The sequence below is a fragment of the Ailuropoda melanoleuca genome, chromosome 4 (genome assembly GCF_002007445.2).
Source record: "Ailuropoda melanoleuca isolate Jingjing chromosome 4, ASM200744v2, whole genome shotgun sequence".
In the NCBI taxonomy this organism is placed as follows: Eukaryota; Metazoa; Chordata; class Mammalia; order Carnivora; family Ursidae; genus Ailuropoda; species Ailuropoda melanoleuca.
Window position 1 is genome coordinate 140,739,804 of NC_048221.1, and position 13,394 is coordinate 140,753,197.

A 13,394-nucleotide genomic window follows, 5' to 3' on the forward strand; every position below is an offset into this window, starting at 1 on the left:
GATTATTCTGACTGCAGGTTCCATGCTCCTTGTGCCCAAATGCCACAGATGGTTGAGAGCCCACGGAACCTCTCCCGAACCTTCGTGCCAGGGATGGAGTGGCACCCGCTCTGCCCCAGGGCATCGGGGACTCCTGCCTCACCTGCGAGGAAGCAGAGCCCACTCCCTCGCTGTGGCCGAAGAGCAACGCACGAGGAAGCACTTCCGTACTGCAGGTGATCTGGAGAGTGTTGGGTTATTTAAATCTGAATTTCTTCCACATGACCACTTTTTCTTCCATATAAAGTAGAAAGGGGGGGCAAAAAATAGGTGTTAGGTTTCCGTGAACGTTAACAATTGTAGGGATGGTGTTTGATTCTCTTCATCTCCTAAAAACGCCATCGCCACCCATCCCATGCTTGGCTCCACTCGTCCACTCCTGTAGCCTCCAGAACACGTCAGTTCCAGCTGCTTCTCCCCCAGTTCAGGGCGTCACCCCTTCACATCTGACCATCCGCAACAGCTTCCTCACCAGAATCCCTGCTTCCCTTCCTGACCCTGCAAAATCCATTCTCCCCCAGAAGCCTGTGTGATCTTCCGAACATGCATCAGGTCATCGTGGCACTGCCCAGCTACAAAACCTCCTGGCAGCCCCTCACTTTTATCAAAACCAAACTCCTTACCCGGCCCTGCCTGTTTTGGACCACCATCTGATCCACAGTCCCTTCCTCGGGCCATGCTGGCTGGCCTTCCTTCTGCTCCTCAATCAAGACCCACAGAGGCTACCCCAGGACCTTTGCACGGATTCTCCCCTCTCCTCAGCATAATGCTCATATCATAAGTAGCCTTTCCTGACAACTTAGTCCAAAATCAACTCCCCAGTCCTTATCAGAGCTCTCCATTTTAACTTGCTGCTTACTCTTCATCAGTTTCTGATACTTTTTATTTCCCTGTTTCTTTGTCTAATTTTCTGTCCCACCTCCCCTGCGGTGGCCTGTGAGCTCCCCGAGAGCACAGCCCGTATTTACTTTTCACAGTTCCTTCTCAATACTTAGAACAGTGCCCGACATGGAGCAGATGTACAACAAACATTTGTTAAATGAATGAAAATAAGGAGGCAGAAGCAAGACTTAGACCCTTCCCGCACACACACTGCCCTAGAAAGAACACGTGCTTTCCAAATAGCCTCCACCTTTACAAAATTTAGAAAAATTTAGTTTTGCCACCCCCATTAGATAGTATCTTCTACCTGTCACCCCAGTCAGGCCCCTGAAGGACACTGTCTTCCTTTGACCCTACGTGGTCTCCACCGATGGGCGTTTTACTCAGCGAAGTTGTGTCTCTGCGGTATTTATCCACCAGTTCTCAAAGTCGCAAGCAAAATAATAAATATACAAACAAACCCTTTATCTCCTTGCAGACATGGGAAGATTAGCACTGGAGGCAGATGATACAGTAAGAACCAGGATAAAGGACCTGGCAGCTCGTCTCAGCGCCACTACCAATCTGGGAAAATGACTTCTTGCAATCTTAATTTCCTCACCTATAAAAGGAAGGGATTGACTCTAGGCCAAAACATTCTAGATGGATGTGAACGTTCATGTCGGGGAAGGTCATGCTGCCATTAAAGGATATTTTTTTAAAAATGTTGAATGACAAAAGAAAATGATTATGGTAAAAGGTCAAGACTCGAAAATATAAATATGTTTTAAATTGTGTAGAAAACTTTTAAACCGGGGAAATCATGAATGGTGAGAGGTCTCATCTATACACTGGGGGACAACGAGTGTTCATCGTTACCTTTGTTCTCGAAGTCGTCGTGATCATTAAGTATGACATATTTTCACAGCTCCTTCGCCCCTATGAAATTAAATCGAGGGAAGCCAAGCAGGTAACTGCTAAGGTCCCTTCTTGCCCCTGTTGTGACGGCCAGCCTGGGAGCTGGCGGTGGCTGCGGACCGGTCTGTGCGTGCTTCTCAGCATGGCCGGTGCGGGGACAGACCCCTCAAACACCGCATTGCCTTCACCCCGGCCGCACTGAGGAACGGCCTCGAGAGCCAAATGGGGAAAGAAAGGACACTGGGCTTTTGCTTGGACTCGGGAACGAGGATTTCTTTCATCATGGAGCTCACCAATTAGAACTATCGGAGGTATCATCTGGGCCTGGGCCACTCATGGGGAATGTTTCTTTGTGAATAAAATCAACCCAGAACAAAGCAGACCTGAGAAATAGAGAAAAATTAAAAAACAAACAAACGCAAACACCCACTGATTTCTGTGGACGTCACTGAACCCCTGTGTCCAACTGGCACGGAAGCAAAACCATGTTTTTGATCCTTTTGGTCTCCAGATCCAGCACATTTCCTTTCTTGTCTAAACCTGTCTGAGATGCATTTGTGGCATGCAAAGAGCTCAGAGCCATGGCTCCTGCCCCTGCCCCCCCATCAGGTTAGTGGGGGGTGCAGATAATTATACAATGCTCCGTAATAGAAATAAAACAGGGAGCTTTCAGGGTAAGGAGCTTTCAGCCTAAAACAGCCCCAGGATGCTTTTTGGAAGAAACCAAGCTAAGCTGGGTCTTCAACAATGAATAGAGGTCATACATTTTGCCGAAGGGGGTGTTCCAGGCTGAGGGTTCAGCCCTGAGATGGAAAGATCACCTCAGGGAACCAGGAGGAGCAGACAAGCCATAAGCACGTGCATGAAGCTGGAAGTCTCGGAAAGGAGGCCAGGAGGGCACACAGAGCAAGAGAACAGAGACCACGTGGCTGGAATCAACCTAGAGGGTCCCTGGAAGAATCCTGCACATAACCGTGAAGGCATCGAGGAGGAGTTAAACGGATTTTATCAGGAAAGTAATGATCGTATTTGCTTTTCCAGGAGTTCAGTTGGAGGTGGAATTTGGATGAATCTTCTGGCTACTGACACCAGAATGCGTGCTTCATCATGAGCATGACCTGATGGCAGAGCCTACGCAGGGGATCAGACACGCTGGAGGGTGACCCCAACTTGGCTGTGGCTCACGGTCTTCCCCTTCGGTGAGCCATTGTGACCCATTCTTCCAGACTGTTGTCGAGATGCTCTCATCCCAAAGCCTGGAGCTCACTGCCGTCTGCTGTCCTTGCCTCAGCCTGGCCACTGGGGTCTCACTTAACCCAAAGCTCCCTCAGGCCACCGGGGTCAGAGCACCTGCTTCAGCCCTCCGCATTAACCTAAGGGTTGTTCGCCTTAATTAATGTGCTCAGCATCGCCCAAACCTGCCGGGTTCTTTCTGAAATGCTCTGAAAGGCTAACAGCTCCCCTGAGGCTGTAACTTAGACTTTATGGCTTTTCCACATTTGCACCCATATTTTGCCATCACTTTTTTCTGTTCCGAAGCACGGTCAGTGGACGGACAGTTTTTAGGAATGCTGAGCGCCGGACCTGGCGCCCAGGGCTCAGCGAACAAAGGTAAATAGGACACAGATCTGTGTCCAGAGCAGCACAAACCTGTCACAGCAAGTATTCAACCATCTTTTCTGAAGAGGAGCTGAGCGTGAGGGGGCACATGGTGTCCCCCAACACCACACTGCTTCCTGCTCACTGCAGGACAGGCTCTGAATCTGAACTCAGTTTGCCGGGTGCCCTGGTGCACTCCATGCTCCCTGGCCCCGTGTGGATCTGGAGGGGCTGTGAGAGATCACCTCTGGGGACTTGCTCATCAGACTGTCTGCTGCTGACACACAGGAGCCTCTGAGCTGGAATTCCCCACCAGCTAGATGCTGTTGGAAAAGCATCTCCCTGATTTTAGAGGTGGCTTCCCGAACAAAGTGCATGATACCCACTCGCGCTCCTTAGAAAGAAATTAGGGAAACAGCGAAATGCATGCAGCAATCAATCTGTCTGAGAGCAGCGTCTAGCCCGGCAGACCAGCCTCCCCCACGCGCATGGCCAAGACAGGACCCGAGCCAGCAGCGGCCCCAGCTCGTCTCACCTGAGCAGGTTCTCAGCCGAGCTCCCTTTGTCACAGCAACAGTGGGCTCCCAGCCGGGGAGGTCCGTGCTCCAACGTGGCTCCTCTGGGAAGCAGCCATGCAGCCCCTGTTTCTTTGCATGAGGCAGTCGTCAAAGCATCCTCTGGGCTGCAGAAGGAAGCCCGGTTTGGGGATCCCTCTTCATGGCTCCCCGGGGTGCCTGGCACTGCCTGGCACCACCAACCACGTCCGAGCTCCAGCCAGACTGCTGACCTGGCACTGGCGCTGTGTGATATCACTGGCTTGCACGGGGAGGCTTTAACTGTCTCGTCCCCAAGCTCGGAGCCCTCGTGTCTCTGTCAGATGCTCCCCCCGCGATGCCACTGTTCTCCCTCCCCGGGCTTCTCTCTGCCAGGGCTCCAGCCTTGCAGGGGCTCACTAACCAACCCCTTGCCACCCAAGGATCCATCGTTTTCAGCAAAGTAATGATTAATCCCAGGGCTTCTGTGTAAGTCCTTTTCTTTTGTTAAGCCAATTAAAACACATTTTCAGCATTCAGATATTTGTAAATATTCTGGTGTTTTTCCATAAATACCTATAGGTCGAAGTCATCGTATTCTTAAAAAAAAAAAAAAAATCCCACAACCACTCTTTCATTCCTGTCTAACATGCTGTTCTCATTTAATTTATAGGACTTGCAGCTCCATATGGAAAGGATATGGTTGACTGGGGAGACATGGATATTTAAAAAAATTGTAATCGCATAGGAAATTAATAATGCACGTTAGACTATGGATTATGTTGTTAGGGGAATGAGGAAAAGGATGCAGACTTGACATTAGAAAGACCCAGTTTCCGGTTCCAAACCCAATACTCACTGAGCTGCCCGGGTTTGTGCAAGTGCCTGGTTCCCGGGCTTCGGGCCCCTCCCACCTCACGGAGTACCAGCGTCACTTGGGACGTCACCACCAGCTAGTTTTTCCTTTCTGGAGCTGAGAAAAGAAAAACTATCTACGTGTGGTTTTGGAGGCAGGGTGGCCCTTAGAGGGGTGGTTGTTGGGATCGCTAAAGACCCCCGGGCTTGGACTCACAGCCCTGCCCCTTCTAGCTCCGTCACTCAGATAAATGTCAGAGAAGATGTTGTCTCCGCACCGTCATCTACCAGGTGGGAGGACAGAGCCTGCCCCCGGCTGATGCAGTCGCTGTATGGACCTGATGAGTGGTTCCTTGCAAAACCATGGCACCAGCTCAGTGAACGCGAGCTGTTACTATGACTCCTCAGGGGTCCTCCTTGCACCACAACTGTCTGAGCTATGGTACCCTCTCGCCAGGACTGGGTGTGCAAATGCCCTGTGCACACTCAGGAGTCAGAGTCTCACAGAGAGAGGGTTCTGCTGAGTGTGCAAAGACAAAGCTCCATCTCTGTGTGTAGGGGGCAGGATCTCGCCTTCAGAAGTCAACAACAGAGCCGTTTACTGAGCATTTAGTATACTCTGGGGCATTCTGTAAAGTACTTTTCTCTGTTAACCGTTGTGTTTCGGGACACCAGGTAAAAGCGTTTTTCTTTCAATAGCCATTTAAAATGGCTCCAATCATAAAACAGGCTAATACTATACTAACGTAGAAAGTTTCTACAATTTGCCCGAAGCAATAGATGTAGTCAGTGGTGAGTCCAGGATGCGAGCCCCGGAAGTCCGGCTCCAAGTCCGCGTGAAGGGTGAAGTCATTCATCACATGAATCCGCAAGCAAAACGAGGATTTCCAACGGAACTTAGAAGCCAGGATAAGGCTTTACAGGGGAGGAGGAGGGGGACCACCTTTTTTCTCTCCAGACATCCTGTTTTCATGTGTAACTGTGATCGCCAACATTTTATTGGTGCATGAACTCCATCAAACGTTTTTAAGTATGAACCTCAAAATATTTACTGCTCTATGAATTATTTATGGATGTCCTACAGTGAGTAATGATAAATGACAGCAACAAAAGGACAGAACCAAGGAGGTGTCCGTCTCCCGCCACCTCTCTCCGGGGTCCCCGTGCTGACCCCGTGGTTGGGGCTTCACAACCGCAGCCCGCAGAGGAAGCCCGGGTGCAGGTGCAATGCCACAGCCCAGAGCGGGGCGGAAGGTGGGCTTGGAGCCGAGGGACAGCCGCCTGACTGCCCGCCTTCCACCCGGAGGGAGAAAGGAAGCGCAGGTGAGCAGGGAGGAGGCATCCCCTCCTCACCGGGACGGACAGGATCCGCTGCCGGCCGCGGAGGTTCATGGTATAGGACAAAGAAGAGGGGAGAAGACCAACAGCAACAGCAAAATCCTCCCTCTCCCCACCTCCCTGTCATTCATTATGTCCAATACACCGTGCAGGTCCGACCCCGCACGCTGGGGCCATGCCGAGCATCATTTCCAGCCGCTGGAAGAGGCCTGGGTGCGAGGACCTTCTCCTTCCAGTCCATTCTGGGGTTCTGGGTATCGCTAAGCAGGTGCCTTTCGGTCGAGACTTTTCTCCTTCACAAAGGTAATTTCTCCTTCTTGTGTAAGGATGAGTCCAAGTCAGCCAAGGACATCCCACCCTGTCCCACCTCTGTTTGTTCCACACGTTTCTGTTATTACAATGAAGCCTCCCCAGTGTAATCATGCCTTCGCACACCTGTGTTTCCCGTGGTTCCCTGAGGGACAACGGCGGTGTCTGCCCGTCTGTGTGTCCTGTTTCCTGACCTCGGCATTATTGAGAAGTGTGACTGGGTACTTCTCCTTTGTGCGGGGCTGTTCAGCGCACCGTAGCCCCCAGCTTCCACCCACGAGCTGTGGCACCCTCCCAGCTGAGACGACGGAACTGTCTCCAGATGTTGCCAAATACCTCCTGGGGGCAAAATCACCCCCGCTTGAAAACCACTGCTCTACTCTGATTACAAGCTAATATTAAAAAAAAAAACAAAAACAAAAAGTTAAGAAAATATCAAATGATGATAGAATGCATTCAATGTAACATAACATGCAACCACTGAACATTTGATGTCTGTTTAGTTCTCTATTAAAGAGCAAACTCCACATTCATTCATTCATTCATTCATTCATTTATTAGAAAATTTAATGAATATACTGAATGCTTACTGGTTGTTTTTTTTTTTTTTTGAGTACTTTCCTAGCCCTGAATGTAAAGTCTTAAGAAAAATAATTGTCACCGAGGTTAGCAGACAAATGAAAAAGTCTTTCGAAAACACCTACATGCTCAAATACACACATTTTCCCAGCAAACAAATGCTATCATCAGTCCACGCACTGATTGATTCCTTTCACAAGGAGCTATTATTTCTGCTCTGTGTTGGACACTACCATCCCTAGTGCATGGATTATGAAGCTGTGTGAGACCCAATTCATGCCTTTAGGCAGTGGTAGCTTGAGAAAAATCTAGCAAACAAATGAGGGCAATAAAATATTATTTATTCTTGTAATAAATATTTAGGCAGAGTGCTGCTGCACACTGGTAATATGATATTGAGCAAAATTGATACCGTCTCACGCAGCTAACAATCTAGAAAAGATAAGACACAAAATGAGAAATAAGAAAGTAGATTATAGTGGAAGTAAGGAAAGCCATGGGGGTTTAGGGTGGGTGCACCCTTCTTAGATTAGAGGAATATTCATGATGATTTTAACACATGCTCATGAGTCCTTTGATAGTCGGCTCATAAAATGTGGAGTCTATGTCACCTCCTGTTGGATACAAGCTGGTGTTGGTGTTAGTGACGCGTTTCTAAGAGAATGTGGCAGAATTGGCACCATGTGACTCATGATAGACGATAGCATTGTGCTTGCTTTTCTCTAGCTTGAGGCCATGCCGCGGGAGCCCAGCCGCCGTGTTGTATGGCCGTAAAGGAGATACGATGTGGCCCAGGCTGACAGCCCCAGCTGAAGTCGTGGTCAGTGGCCACATTAGTGGCCAGACTTGTAAGTACATGAGCTTTTCAATGAGTCCAGCCTTCAACTCGCCCCAACCGCGGCATAATGGAGCAGAGAGGAATTATTCCTATCAAATCCTGCTCACATTGCAGACTTGCAAGTAAAATAAACGTTGTCACTGTTTTAAGCCACTAAGCTCTGGGGTGCTTTGTTACACAGCCATAGTCACCTCGACAGTATCACCTAGATTTGAGAGATATTTCCACAAGGGTAGTGGGTGCACAGATGTACTTTGTATAGTCCGGGCAGGGTTTCATGACATGGTAATATGAGTTCTGTCTTGAAACACAAGTGCATTCTGCAGTAAGTATTAGCCAGGCAGAGAGAGAAATGGCGGGGTCCACACTTTTAAGCACAGGGAGGCGTGTGAGCGTAGGAATGAGGTTATGAGCTGGCACGTCCACCCTGTGAAGTGTGAGTGTGTGGCCTGACTTGCCCACTGAGGACAGGGCTGAGACAGAAGGATCAGAAGAAATCAAGCTAGATGCACATATGGAAGCCTCTAAAACACGTTTTGTTATTCTGGAAACGTACATATGACATACAAGTTACATTTTAATAATTGTGTAGTGGCAATCCAGCGGCCTTCAGCATATCCACAATGTGATTTCCAGAACAATCTGCACCCCCAAAATCCTCGCACACAACAGGCAATCACCTCCCGCTCCCCCTCACTTCCATACCCACGCCCCTGGCAACCACTCGCCTCCTCTCCGTCTCTACAATTTGCCTTTTCTGCATATTCCATTTCCGTGAAATCGTGCAAGAGGTGGCCCCTCGTGCCTGCCTTCTTTCCCTTGGCTGAACTCGTTCCAAGCCTCATCCACCCTGGAGCGTATGCGGCACTTGCTTTGTTCTTACAGCTGAATTATATTCCACTGTAAGGGAGTGGCACGCTTTGTTTACCTGTTTGCCAATTGATGGTCACTGGTGGTGGTTCCGCCTTTGGCCAAGGAGAGTGCCACCATGAGCAACCGAGGCAGGTTCTGGTTTGAACACCTGTCTTCAGTTCCTCTGAGTATATACCTGAAAGTGGAATTGCTGGGCATGTGATGTTCTGTGTTTAACTTACTGTTTTCTACAGCAGCTGCAGTGTTGTTCATCCCCTCCCCTCAGGCAGGTAGGAGGGCCCCGCCTTTCCCCACCATCCTCATCAACACTTGCTATTCCTGTTGTCTCTGTCGTCTTCGTTGTTGTTGTTATTATTATTATTAATATTATTATTATTGCCATCCTAGTGGATGGGAAGTGGTATCTCACTGTGGCTTTGACTTGTTCCCCCCTAAAGACTGATGATGTGAGCATCTTTTAATGGGCTTGTTGCCTGTTTAGATCCACCATGTTCATATCTCCTTTGGAGAAGCTTCCAACGGGAAAAGCTTTTGCATCATGACTTGGGGCTGGGGCTTCATCCTGCGAGCAGTGGAGAGCCGTTCACCATGGGAGGAGCCTCATTATCAGATTTAAGGTCCAGAGAAAGGGATAAAGAAAGGGGGGGTGATCAGAAGGGGAAATGAAGCATGAGAGACTATGGACTATGAGAAACAAACTGCGGGCTTCAGAGGGGAGGAGGGTGGGGGAATGGGATAGACTGGTGATGGGTAGTAAGGAGGGCACGTATTGCATGGTGCACTGGGTGTTATACGCAACTAATGAATCATCGAACTTTACATCAGAAACCAGGGATGTACTGTATGGTGACTAACATAATGTAATAAAAAACATTAAAAAAAATAATGAAGTCCAGAGAAAGCAACGAGGCTCCAAGCTGGGGGCACAGCTCGTGTGGAAATCAGGCTAGAGAGGAAGGGAGAGCCTCGGAAGACCTGAGCAGTAATCAAAGCAAAGGTTCAAGGAGGAGTGGAGAATGGGGTCAGCTGGGTCCTTAGACTGTTCAGTTTTATGTTCCAGTTGCTTTCTGGTTCATGTATTTCTACAACGATGGTGGTGGCCTGTTTCATGTGCTAGTGTTGGGGACGATTATTAGGAGTTCTGGAAGCCTCAAGAGAAGGGATGGTCCACTGTTTAGATTCCTACCTGCAGGGGGTCCCCTAAACAGTCAGAGCTGAGCTTCATTTTCCACTTCTCTTGTCAGATAATATGTGAAGTTACACAGCTTAGGGTGAATAAAAATGTCACATTGAAAATTAAATGTCACATCGTCTACTTGGAGAAACACATTCCCTGCACAAATTCTATGAAACGAAGATAGAGATGATTTCTCATAATGCATGTTTATACTACCCGTTACTAACTCCGTATAAATAAGCTGGGAGCAATTAATGTGCCATTCTTAGGAAAAACAGAATTTGCCATTCTTCAGGAAAAACAGAATTTGATCCTTGCCTTGCACTAAAGATCACAAGTGACAGCTCATTTCCTATATATTACTCTTTCTAATATTTTAATTTTTGAGACCCTTATAGTAACTTAAAACATGTCTACATGCATCATTTTACAAAGTGGCATTATTCATTCTAATCATTAATAAAAATGCTTATAAAGGAGTTTTATAAGGAGGGCACGTATTGCATGGTGCTCTGGGTGTTATATGCAACTAATGAATCATCAAACTTCACATCAAAAACCAGGGATGTACTGTATGGTGACTAACATAATATAATAAAAATATTATTATGAATAAAAATAAATAAATAAAGGAGTTTTTACACATTGAAACTATTGAAAATCATACCAGCCACTTCCTGTCTTAATCACTGCTAGCATTTTGGTATATTTTCTTCAAGATAAATACAGAAAGCAAGTCAGAGATGCACAGAAGTGTAGCTTTACAGACTTGAACAACACAGACGTAGGGATGAACCTGTATGATTTCTCTATCTCCCTCTTGTCTAGTTTCCTAATGTATTTGGGTTTTGGCTGTGTGATCACGGCGCTAAAGGGCCCCGAGGAGCCCCCACAGAGTTCCCTCCTGGATTCTCTTTCCAAATGCCCAAGTCACGTTAGAAGGAATAGGATATACAGTGTTTATACAAGGTGCCTTGGCCAGGAGCATGGATGAAGAATGATTTCCCCCAAACAATGAAAAAGAAAGACATGAGAAGAGGACAGATCTGTGGCTTCTGTGCCTTGGCACCTAATGCAACAACCAGAGCACACCCAAGTCCTCAGCGAAAGGGGACCCCATGATGTGACCAACCCATGTACCCAGGAACTTCCGTCTTACACATGACCCCAAGAGGCAGAGGGCCCCACTGGTGTGAAAGTCCTGGGTGCTGGGATGTTTCACATCTCAGCAACAGCTTCATGGGGCAATGACCCCCCCATCCTCTACTCTGTGCCCCCCCCCAAAACCTTGGCGAGACACGGAAACTGTGAGCAGCCCTGCCAAGAGGAACAAGCCTACAAAGGCCAGAGACAGTGTTCTACAACCCTGGGGACGTGATTCCCAATCAGATAACAAGTCATGTCATGGGCAATAAAGAACATTTCATGGCCACCCGGATCTGTGGCCTCCCACGCGTGTATGAAATACTGTGCGCAATTGGGCATCATTTATGCATATCCAGCTGGGGACCCTATTTCATTTTAACTTCAAGATATTAGTTATATTTCAAATCTGCTTTCAAACGTCCCACCATATAGAGCTCCTCATATGCTCTACGTGTGACAATTCCCTGGTTCCTTTGCAGCGGCTGTAGAACAATGTACCATCTCAAGCTAATAACCCACAGGTGGGATCGCCAGCAGCAGTAACTGTCCAGGCTTGACTTAGCCAAGGTCCCCTTTCCTCAAGCTACAGAGACCCTGCCTGTAAAGCAGGTAAAGATGAAAAGGTGTGAGCGCCATGAACCACGGTCCCCATAAACTCACCTGGCTGGTCTGCGCATGTTCCCAGCCTTCGGATGGATGGAGAGTGTAAACTGCTTGAGGCCAGGGAACCAGCCTGAAATGCCTCAAATCCCCTCAGTGCGGAGCTGACCCCTGGTGCCACTGAGGGCTCGGCTGAGGCTCCGAGAACCGGGGGACAATTCCAAATGCCCCAAGCCTTCCTCCAGGTCCAGCCCTACAGTCTCAAAGCCCCACAGTCAAGTCTAGCAAAAGGCATGTCGTTGTTGCTTCTTCCCGTTCGCCTAGTCTGGGTTTTACTTGCTTCTCTCTTCCTGCGACTCTGCATGAGGTTAATGGGGGAAAGAACCGGAGCAGAGAATGGTACCAGGTACCACACAGTCCAAAGTTGGTGCGTTGTCGTGTAAGTAGCAGTAGGACACAATGGATCATCTCCTTGAGAACGCCCCCGACCTCAGTCAGGGCTGCCAAGGTGTGTTCTCTTTCTGGTCACATCTATGATGATGCCCATCCTGGGAGAAGAATTTCTATAAGTGAACTATATTGATGTGTGTGACTCAGTATCACTTAAATAAAATCACATATGTAGCTAGAAAATTCAAGTTTAAATCCCAGCTCCACTGTAAACTAATTGTACAGCCTTCGGTGTATTGCTTAAACTGTGTAAATCTCCCTTTCCTCATCTATGGAATGAAAAATAATACATTCCCCCCACACACAAGGGTGTGGAAAGTATTAGATGAGAAATCACAGCCAGAGCACCAGGGTATCGCAGAGAACAGGTGTCGGGACACACTGCTGCAAGGCCCCATGCTTCCTCCCCTGGATCTGTTGCTTCCCTGAGAAATGAAAAGTAAATGTCTTGCAAATATTATTTCAACTCATATTTGGCCAATCCTCTCAAGAAGGCAAAGTGATACTCTAATTTGAAAGGAATGGAATAGCCCTGATAAATGAGGTCGGCAAAGCGTAAATCCATGCGCAGTGCAAATCTGTAGAGATTGTCAGCTGAGTGGGGCCGTGCGAACTTGTCACCATGGGCTGTCCTCTCCATTTCCCCTCCCACCAGCAGTTCCCACTTGAGTCCATTAGAACAAACATTCCGGAAGGAACCTCGAAAGACAGCTAAACCATTTCACTCTGGTAACTCCGCGTTTTATAGACACAAATGGTTTCTGCACGGATGAGACGGTCTTTGTGAAGACAGGATACGTTCATCTAGTATTTTCAAGAAACTGGATATTCCAAGTGCTAGGTGTGGCTCTTTCTTCAAGTACTACACGTGGGTCCTGAGCGCCCTCCCGCTGGTGCCTCCCCGGGATCTCAGGGACCGGGGGCTCCCGGGCAGGATGCACCTACTTACAAGAGAGCACACCGAGGGCACGGTGGCTGGCCGGCCCAAGACGGGCCTCTTGCTGGCACGCTGCAGAAGCCGCGTTCTGCCCTTGCAGTGACCTGCTTCCCCTCCAGCCTTCCTCATTTTTCATTCAGCCATCGCCCGCTCTGTGATTGCCCACCGCCAGCACCCGTGCACGTTGGCTAGCTCAGGGGAACCTTCCAGAGGACGCAGGAAGTGCTTTTTCCTCCGGGGTTCCCAGGCAGATTCAGAAGAGACGCGCAATCCCCATGAATATTTAATGAAATTAATGTGAAGCACGGAATTCCTAGAATTTGGGGGTGAGGTCCCAACCAG

The 13,394-nt window shown here is 48.4% G+C and overlaps 1 long non-coding RNA gene across 16 annotated transcripts in view; it reads right to left on the minus strand.

Moving 5' to 3' along the window:
• LOC109489947 overlaps positions 1-4,278 on the minus strand; it is a 78,548-nt gene extending 74,270 nt beyond the window's left edge. For 15 of the 16 annotated variants that reach the window (XR_002143106.2, XR_004625116.1, XR_004625122.1 and 12 more), the window contains exon 1: positions 3,953-4,278. This is a non-coding gene — a long non-coding RNA (uncharacterized LOC109489947). Of the gene's footprint in view, positions 1-142; positions 245-3,952 lie in introns of those variants that run through there. The other variant, XR_004625128.1, reaches the window with a different exon arrangement.
• Between the last annotated feature and the right edge of the window lie 9,116 nt (positions 4,279-13,394).